Source organism: Oryctolagus cuniculus, chromosome 18, assembly GCF_051225735.1.
Source record: "Oryctolagus cuniculus isolate XC-2025 breed Fujian yellow rabbit chromosome 18, ASM5122573v1, whole genome shotgun sequence".
Lineage (NCBI taxonomy): Eukaryota > Metazoa > Chordata > Mammalia > Lagomorpha > Leporidae > Oryctolagus > Oryctolagus cuniculus.
Window position 1 is genome coordinate 72,705,469 of NC_142884.1, and position 10,519 is coordinate 72,715,987.

Consider the following 10,519-nt stretch of genomic DNA (forward strand, 5'->3'; position numbering starts at 1 on the left):
AGTCAAGAAGGTGGAACAGTGAGGGCTCGCACCGATAGTCCGGGAAAATTTAGTTTAATAAAAGTGGAGTTACGGTAGCCTCAGAAAAAGGATCAGGAAAAAATTGCAGAGGAAACCCTTCTGGATCTAGTGGCTGTGACTTGGAGGACCTACGGGGAGAACAAGGTTGCCCACCACACGGAAGCTGAGACGCGGGAGCCACAGGGTCTGCGTGCAAGTGTAGGAAGGGGAGTGGATGTGACACAGATGACCAGCGGGGAGAGCAGGGACTCCCAGGGCTCCGAGTCCAAACATCGGCGCTGGAAGGGGAGGTGAGCTCAGTAACCCGAGACATTGGCAGGGAAACGGCGGACAGAGTCTAGAGGGAAGCGGGCTTGAGGTGGGAAAGTTCACCAGACTGACTACAGGAGAGAAGGAAAAAAAAAAGGGGGGGGTACTGGAACAGAGGAGTTTCTCCCTCCACCAACCTTGCAAAGGCGAGCAAGAGACAAAGAGCAGGCCCCACTCTGCATATACATAACAAAATGGTAGAGCTAAGGAACTGAGGCACTACAATTCACTAGCCTAGGCAACCCAGTGGGAGTCCACAGGAGAAACTGAGCCTGCACAGACTCTTTGGGTAGAAGCCAGAGATCGGAAGCTAAATACCATCAATTCTGCTCAGCTGTGCGGTATTACTTACCTCCTGAATAAAAAAAAAAAAATAAATAAATAAATAAATAAATAAAAAGAGACTTACCACACATAACCTGAGGGTGTCACCTTTGCACATACTTAATACTACTGGTTTAATTCTGTAATTAATACACAGTTATCCTTAAGTGTTGAAATTTAACTGAAATGTGATCCCTGTTAAATATAAGAGTGGGAATAAGAGAGGGAAGAGATGTACAATTTGGGACATGCTCAAGCTGACTTGCCCCAAATGGTAGAGTTAGAAACATACCAGGGGATTCCAATTCAATCCCATCAAGGTGGCATGTACCAATGCCATCTCACTAGTCCAAGTGATCAATTTCTGTTCACAATTGATCATAATGAAAGGACTAAGAGTCAAAGGGATCACATAAACAAGTCTAGTGCCTGCTAATACTAACCGATAGAATAAATAAAGGGGAGAGCAATCCAAAATGGGAAGCGAGATACACAGCAGACTCATAGAGTGGTGGATGTCCTAAACAGCACTCTGGCCTCAGAATCAGCCCTAAAGGCATTTGGATCTGTCTGAAAAGCCCATGAGAGTATTTCAGGCATGGAAAGCCAAGACACTCTGGAAAAAAAAAAATGAAAGATCTCTGTGAGTGAGATCCCAGTGGAAAGAACAGGTCTTCAAAGAAGGAGGTACCTTTCTCTGAAGGGAGGAGAGAACTTCCACTTTGACTATGACCTTGTCTAAATAAGATAAGAGTTGGTGAACTCAGAGGGCTTCCATAGCCTTGGAAACTCATGACTGGAGCATAGGGAGATTACTGATGCCATGGACAGGAGTGTCAATTTGTTAAGTCAACAACAGGAGTCACTGTGCACTTACTCCTCATGTAGGATCTCTGTCCTTAATGTGCTGTACATTGTGATTTAATGCTATAACGAGTACTCAAACAGTATTTTTCACTTTGTGTTTCTATGTGGGTGCAAACTGTTGAAATCTTTACTTAATGTACACCAAACTGATCTTCTGTATATAAAGAGAATTGAAAATGAATCTTGATATGAATGGAAGGGGAGAGAGAGTGGGAAAGGGAGGGTTGTGGGTGGGAGGGACGTCATTGTGGGGGGGAGCCATTGTAATCCATAAGCTGTACTTTGGAAATCTATATTCATTCAATTAAAGCTAAAAAAAAAAAAGAAATCAGAGATCTTAAAAAAATTGTATGTAAAACAATAGCATTTAACCAGTAAGTAAATGTTGTGAGAGCTAGATGTTTTGCCAATATTTTCAAACATACCCCTGGAGCCCAGAATAGTGCTTAGTACATACTTGGCCCTCAAAAAGCTACTTATTGCATAAATACTTTCTGAGTATTGCTTTAAAGATTTTATATAATTCCATGCACTTACTCCTCACAACTACTTTATAAGGGAAATCCATTGCCTGAATTTTATACGTGAAGAGACTGAGACAGATATAATTTTAATAATTTGCCTGAGGGTCACATGCTACTAAGTCATGGAGGCAGGGTTCAAAACCATGCAGTCTGGTTGAAGAGCTTTCACTTGCAAGTGAGTGGAAGCTATATGTGATGCACATTATTACATATCAATACTGTGACAAAGCACCCAACAACCATTTCATTTTGCTCACAGTTTTATTGCCTAGGAAGTCAGAAAGAATTCTGCTAGTCAGTTTATCTGGGATCCATGTGGCTTAAGTTGGGCAATTGGAGCTGAAGGATCTACTTCCAAGATAATGTCTTCATTATTATGTCTAGTGCCTTATCAGGCATGACTAGAAAGCTGAACACAGCCAGGCTACTCTCTTTCCATACAGTCCCTAATATGTCCCCACAAAGGCATAAGTCTCCCAGAACAATGACTTTAAGGTACTAGGACTGGAAGCTGCCTTATTTTGGGCCTGCAAAATAAGGTGTAGTCCACCTTATCTGTTGATTAAAGCAGCCATAGACCCAGACTCTCAATAGAACCCTACTTCTCCACAGATCTGCGTTGAAGACTGTGTGGCCATTATAGCCCTCAAAGTGGAAGTCCTACTCAGTTTGTAGTTTTGGACATCACTTCAATGGTGCCCATAGTTCAGGATCATAGTTAGGAAAGCACAATCTCGAGCGATAAAGCAGCAATGGTACCCACATTTCAGAAGGCGATTCTGCATTGTGATGAGACCCTATCACCACAGAACCTGAATTAGCATTTCCTAATCTTAAAACAAATCTTAGAAACCAAACTTGTATTGCTTTGATTGGGGGAGGGGGCTCTCCAGTTATTTTAATGTGTGTTTTATGTTTCCAGATGCTCTCTCCTCCTTTTCAAAGGAAATGTTTCTCATTATCATAAAATTTACATGCTCATACATTTCATTGAAAGACTTATTCTTTCTAGGTGATAATAAACAATTCAGTAATTTGGAGGGAAAATGTCACAGAAATAATAGTGAAATGGTGCTACAGAAATCTCCAGTAGAGAGGAGAGGCAGGGTGGTTAAGCATAAAGAACAGCATTCAGTTTTGCTCCTAATTCATGCCATGTCTTCAGAAGTTTGCTCTCCCTCAAGTTTTACCAACATAAAATAAACGTTCTATGGATAGGGTCCTCAACTGTGGCTTAATGCTTCTTATCTTGCTTTTATCCCTAATTTCACCAGTATCCGTTTCTATAATACTAAAAACATTTATTTCAATGCTTTGCATTTGATGATAATGATCATAGTCATGGCAGAGAGCTAGTTCTCACCAAATCTGGGTGCTGTTCCATACTTCCCCAGTTCCTTCAGTTATGATAGGTCCGTGTAACTAGCTTTGACTGACAGACTAATCAGAAAGAGCCAAATCACCTGCAGGCCAACACAGATGTGAACCCAAGTCTACCTACATTAAAAGTCCAAATGTTTAATCTCTTTGAAACAGAGTCACTTTAAACTCTTGATTTACATAATTAAGAGCCTTTTCCAACTTAACTACATGGTACTACCAAAGTCTAAAATATTTCTCAATGATTTCAGCTTTTATAAAAAAAAAATGTGGAATTCTGAAACCCGTGTTCCATGTTCCACGGATCCACACTGGCAATAGGAGTTAGAAAAATGGAATTTATACTGATTTCTTTTTTTTTTATAGTTATTAGCTTAAGTCTTTTTTTCTTTTTTTAACTTTTATTTAATGAATATAGATTTCCAAAGTACAGCTTATGGATTACAATGGCTTCCCCCCACAATGACGTCCCTCCCACCCGCAACCCTCCCTTTCCCACTCTCTCTCCCCTTCCATTCATATCAAGATTCATTTTCAATTCTCTTTATATACAGAAGATCAGTTTGGTGTACATTAAGTAAAGATTTCAACAGTTTGCACCCACATAGAAACACAAAGTGAAAAATACTGTTTGAGTACTCGTTATAGCATTAAATCACAATGTACAGCACATTAAGGACAGAGATCCTACATAAGGAGTAAGTGCACAGTGACTCCTGTTGTTGACTTAACAAATTGACACTCTTGTTTATGGCATCAGTAATCTCCCTATGCTCCAGTCATGAGTTTCCAAGGCTATGGAAGCCCTCTGAGTTCACCAACTCTTATCTTATTTAGACAAGGTCATAGTCAAAGTGGAAGTTCTCTCCTCCCTTCAGAGAAAGGTACCTCCTTCTTTGAAGACCTGTTCTTTCCACTGGGATCTCACTCACAGAGATCTTTCATTTTTTTTTTTCCAGAGTGTCTTGGCTTTCCATGCCTGAAATACTCTCATGGGCTTTTCAGACAGATCCAAATGCCTTTAGGGCTGATTCTGAGGCCAGAGTGCTGTTTAGGACATCCACCACTCTATGAGTCTGCTGTGTATCTCGCTTCCCATTTTGGATTGCTCTCCCCTTTATTTATTCTATCGGTTAGTATTAGCAGGCACTAGACTTGTTTATGTGATCCCTTTGACTCTTAGTCCTTTCATTATGATCAATTGTGAACAGAAATTGATCACTTGGACTAGTGAGATGGCATTGGTACATGCCACCTTGATGGGATTGAATTGGAATCCCCTGGTATGTTTCTAACTCTACCATTTGGGGCAAGTCAGCTTGAGCATGTCCCAAATTGTACATCTCTTCCCTCTCTTATTCCCACTCTTATATTTAACAGGGATCACATTTCAGTTAAATTTCAACACTTAAGGATAACTGTGTATTAATTACAGAATTAAACCAGTAGTATTAAGTATAACAGACAAAAAAATACTAATAGGGATAACGTATTAAGTTGTTTATCAACAGTGAGGGCTATGGCTGATCAAGTCACCGTTTCTCATAGTGTCCATTTCATTTCAACGGGTTTCCTTTTTGGTGTTCAGTCAGTTGTCACCGATCAGGGGGAACATATGGTATTTGTCCCTTTGGGACTGGCTTATTTCACTCAGCATGATGTGTTCCAGATTCCTCCATTTTGTTGCAAATGACTGGATTTCATTGTTTTTTACCGCAGTATAGTATTCTAAAGAGTACATATCCCATAATTTCTTTATCCAGTCTACCGTTGATGGGCATTTGGGTGGGTTCCAGGTCTTAGCTATTATTAATTGAGCTGCAATAAACATTAGGGTGCAGACCGCTTTTTTGTTTGCCAATTTAAATTCCTTTGGGTCAATAGTAAGGAGTGGGATGGCTGGGTTGAATGGCAGGGTTATCTTCAGGTTTCTGAGGAATCTCCAGACTGACTTCCATAGTGGCTTGACCAGTTTGCATTCCCACCAACAGTGGGTTAGTGTCCCTTTTTCCCCGCATCCTCGCCAGCATCTGTTGTTGGTAGATTTGTGTATGTGAGCCATTCTAACCGGGGTGAGGTGAAACCTCATTGTGGTTTTGACTTGCATTTCCCTGATTGCTAGTGATCTTGAACATTTTTTCATGTGTCTATTGGCCATTTGGATTTCCTCTTTTGAAAAATGTCTGTTGAGGTCCTTGGCCCATCTCTTAAGTGGGTTGTTGGTTTTGTTGTTGTGGAGTTTCTTGATCTCTTTGTAGATTCTGGTTATTAACCCTTTATCTGTTGCATAGTTTACAAATATTTTTCCCATTCTGTCAGTTGTCTCTTCACTCTCCCGACTGTTTCTTTTGCATACAGAAACTTCTCAATTTGATGCAATCCCGATAGTTGATTTTGGCTTTGACTGCCTGCGCCTCCCGGGTCTTTTCCAGGAACTCTTTGCCTGTGCCAATATCTTGAAGTGTTTCTCCAATATTCTCTAATACTTTGATGGTGTCAGGACGTAGATTTAAGTCTTTAATCCATGTTGAGTGGATTTTTGTGTAAGGTGTAAGGTAGGGGTCTTGCTTCATGCTTCTGCACGTGGAAATCCAGTTTTCCCAGCACCATTTATTGAATAGACTGTCCTTGCTCCAGGAATTGGTTTTAGATCCTTGATCAAATACAAGTTGGCTGTGATGTGATGTTTGGGTTGGTTTCTGGTGTTTCTATTCTATTCCATTGGTCTATCCATCTGTTTCTGTACCAGTACCATGCTGTTTTGATTACAACTGCCCTGTAGTATGTCCTGAAATCTGGTATTGTGATGCCTCCGGCTTTGTTTTTGTTGTACAAGATTGCTTTAGCTATTCGAGGTCTCTTGTGCCTCCATATGAATTTCAGCATCATTTTTTCTAGATCCGAGAAGAATGTCTTTGGTATCTTGATTGGGATTGCACTGAATCTATAAATTGCTTTTGGGAGAATGGACATTTTGATGATGTTGATTCTTCCAATCCATAAACATGGAAGATTTTTCCATTTTTTTGGTATCCTCTTCTATTTCTTTCTTTAAGATTTTGTAATTCTCATTGTAGAGATCCTTAATGTCCTTGGTTAAGTTTATTCCAAGGTATTTGATTGTTTTTGTGGCTATTGTGAATGGGATTGATCTTAGAAGTTTTTCCTCAGCCATGGCATTGTCTGTGTATACAAAGGCTGTTGATTTTTGTGCATTGATTTTATATCCTGACACTTTGCCAAATTCCTCTATGAGTTCCAATAGTCTCTTAGTAGAGTTCTTTGGATCCTCTAAGTAAAGAATCATATCATCTGCAAAGAGGGATAGTTTGACTTCTTCTTTCTCAATTTGTATTCCTTTAATTTCTTTTTCTTGCCGGATGGCTCTGGCTAAAACTTCCAGAACTATGTTAAATAGCAGTGGTGAGAATGGGCATCCCTGTCTGGTACCAGATCTCAGTGGAAATGCTTCCAACTTTTCCCCATTCAATAGGATGCTGGCCGTGGGTTTTTCATAAATTGCTTTAATTATATTGAGGAATGTTCCTTCTATACTCAATTTGCTTAGAGTTTTCATCATGAAAGGCTGTTGAATTTTATCGAATGCTTTCTCTGCATCTATTGAGGTAATCATATGGTTTTTCTTCTGCAGTCTGTTAATGTGGTGTATCACATTGATTGATTTGCGAATGTTGAACCATCCCTGCATACCAGAGATAAATCCCACTTGGTCTGGGTAGATGATCTTTCTGATGTGTTGTTGTATTCTATTGGCGAGAATTTTATTGAGGATTTTTGCATCTGTGTTCATCAGGGATATTGGTCTGTAATTTTCTTTCAGTTCTGCATCTTTCTCTGGCTTAAGGATTAAGGTGATGCTGGCTTCATAGAAAGAGTTTGGGAGGATTACATCTTTTTCAATCGTCAATTCTGAATAGGTTGAGAAGAACCGAAATTAGTTCTTCTTTAAATGTCTGGTAGAATTCAGCAGTGAGTCCATCTGGTCCTCGGCTTTTCTTTGTTGGGAGGGCCTTTATTACTGTTTCAACTTCTGTCTCAGTTATGGGTCTATTTAGGTTTTCTATGTCTTCATGGTTCAATTTAGGTAGATTGCATGTGTCCAGGAATCTATCCATTTCTGATAGATTTTCCTGTTTGCTGGCATACAAGTCCTTGTAGTAATTTCTGATGATTCTTTTAATTTCTGTGGTGTCTGTTGTTACATTTCCTTTTTCATCTCTGATTTTATTGATTCGGGTCTTTTCTCTTCTTTTTTTAGTTAGTTGGCCAATGGGGTGTCAATTTTGTTTATTTTTTCAAAAAAGCAGCTCTTCGCTTGGCTAATTTTTTGTAATGTTTTTTTGGATTCAATCCTGTTAATTTCTTCTCTGATTTTAATTATTTCTCTTCTCCTACTAGGTTTGGGTCTGGTTTGCTGCAGTTTTTCTAGGTCCTTGAGATACGCTGAAAGCTCATTTATTTGGTACCTTTCCAATTTCTTTTTTTTTTTTTTAACTAGATTTTCTTTTTTTTTTCTTTTTTTTCTTTTTTTTCTTTTTTTTTTTTGACAGGCAGAGTGGACAGTGAGAGAGAGAGAGACAGAGAGAAAGGTCTTCCTTTGCCGTTGGTTCACCCTCCAATGGCTGCCGCAGCCAGCGTGCTGCGGCCAGCACACAGCGCTGATCCGAAGGCAGGAGCCAGGTACTTATCCTGGTCTCCCATGGGGTGCAGGGCCCAAGCACCTGGGCCATCCTCCACTGCACTCCCTGGCCACAGCAGAGAGCTGGCCTGGAAGAGGGGCAACCGGGACAGAATCCGGAGCCCGGACCGGGACTAGAACCCGGTGTGCCGGCGCCACAAGGCAGAGGATTAGCCTAGTGAGCCGTGGCACCGGCCTCCAATTTCTTGATATAGGCACCTATTGCTATAAACCTGCCTCTCAATACTGCTTTTGCCGTATCCCATAAGTTTTGATATGTTGTGTTGTTATCCTCATTTACTTCCAGAAAGTTTTTGGTTTCTCTTTTGATTTCTTGAATGACCCAGTGTTCATTCAGGAGCATGTTGTTCAGTCTCCATGTGTTTGCATACTCTCTAGGGTTTCCTGAGTTGCTAATTTCCAACTTCATTCCGCTGTGGTCTGAGAAGCTGCATGGTATGATTCTAATTCTTTTAAATTTGCTAAGACTTGCTTTATGGCCTAGTATGTGATCAATCCTAGAGAAGGTTCCATGCACTGCTGAGAAGAATGTAAAGTCTTTAGATGTAGGATTGAAAGTTCTGTAGATATCTGTTAGATCCATTTGGGCAATAGTGCCAATTAAATCTGCTGTTTTCTTGTTGATCTTCTGTCCAGATGATCTGTCTATTTCTGAGAGTGGAGTATTGAAGTCGCCAAGTACTACTGTATTGGAATCTAAGTCTCCCTTTAAGTCCCTTAACATATCTTTTAAATAGACCGGTGCCCTGTAATTAGGTGCATGTACATTTATAACAGTTACTTCTTCCTGTTGAATTGAACCCTTAATCATTATATAGTGCTCCTCTTTGTCTCTCTTAACAGTTTTTGTATTAAAGTTTATTTTGTCTGATATTAATATGGATACAACTGCTTTTTTTGGTTTCTGTTGGCATGGAATATCTTTTTCCAACCTTTCACTTTCAGTCTGTATGGATCTTTGTTGGAAAGATGTGTTTCTTGTAGGCAGCAAATAGATGGGTTTTGTTCCTTAATCCATTCAGCCAGTCTTTACCTTTTAACTGGAGCGTTAAGTCCATTAACGTTTAATGTGACTATTGATACATAGTGACTTTGCCCTGCCATTTTCCCAAAGATATTTTCTAGTATATGCTTTGAGTTTCCCATGCTCTTTTTCTGGTAGGTTTTCTTCCTTTCCCTTCTTTCATATTGATGGCCGTGTTTCTGTGTTTCCGAGTGTAGCACATCTTTAAGCATCTTTTGCAGGGCCGGATGAGTGGCAGCAAACTCTTTCAATTTCTGTTTGCTATGAAAGGTCTTTATTTCACCTTCATTCACAAATGAGAGCTTTGCAGGATATAATATTCTCAGCTGGCAATTTTTCTCTCTTAGCACCTGTGCTATGTCTCGCCATTCCCTCCTAGCCTGCAGTGTTTCTGATGAGAAGTCTGCTGTGAGTCTAATTGGAGATCCTCTGAGAGTAATCTGACATTTCTCTCTTGCACATTTTAGGATCTTTTCTTTATGTTTCACTGTGGTGAGTTTGATTACAACGTGTTGTGATGAGTATCTTTTTTCGTCATGTTTACTAGGGGTTCTATGAGCTTCCTGTACTAGGATGTCTCTATCCTTCTCCAAACCTGGAAAGTTCTCTGCTAGTATCTCACTAAAAAGGCCTTCTAATCCTTTCTCTCTCTCCATGCCTTCAGGAACTCCTAGAACTCGAATGTTGGGTTTTTTAATAGTATCCTGTAGATTCCCAACAATATTTTTTAGATTTCTAATTTCCTCTTCTTTTCTTTGGTTTGACTGTATGTTTTCCTGTGCTCTGTCTTCTAATTCCGATATTCTCTCTTCTGCTTCACTGACTCTGTTTTTTCGACTCTTTAATGTGTTTGTCATTTGATCTATTGAGCTCTTCATTTCATTTTGATTTCTCTTCACTATCACACTTTCCTGTTCTACTAGTTTCTGCATTTCATTTTGATTCTTCCTTAAAATTTCATTTTCACGAGAGAGATTTTCTATCCTGTCCAATAAGGATTTCTGTAGTTCAAGAATTTGCTTTTGAAAACTTCTAAATGTTCTTATTATAAATTTTTTGAAATCCGTATCTTGCATTTCTTCTATCTCATTATCTTCATAATCTTGGCTTGGGGTGTTTTGTTTATTTGGAGGCGTCATAGTGTCTTCGTTGATCTTGTTCCCTCGATTTTTGTGTTTGTTGATTGGCATTGTTAATTCTTCTTCCCTCACTGTGAGGTTTTTTTTTTATATATATACTATGTCCATGTTAAGTGGACTGTCTGCTGTTGGAGGAGCCTTGGAGGCTTGAGATGGGTGTGGCCAGAGAGCTCTGCTTGGTTCCTCAGGGTTAAGGGTGTGCAAAGGTGAC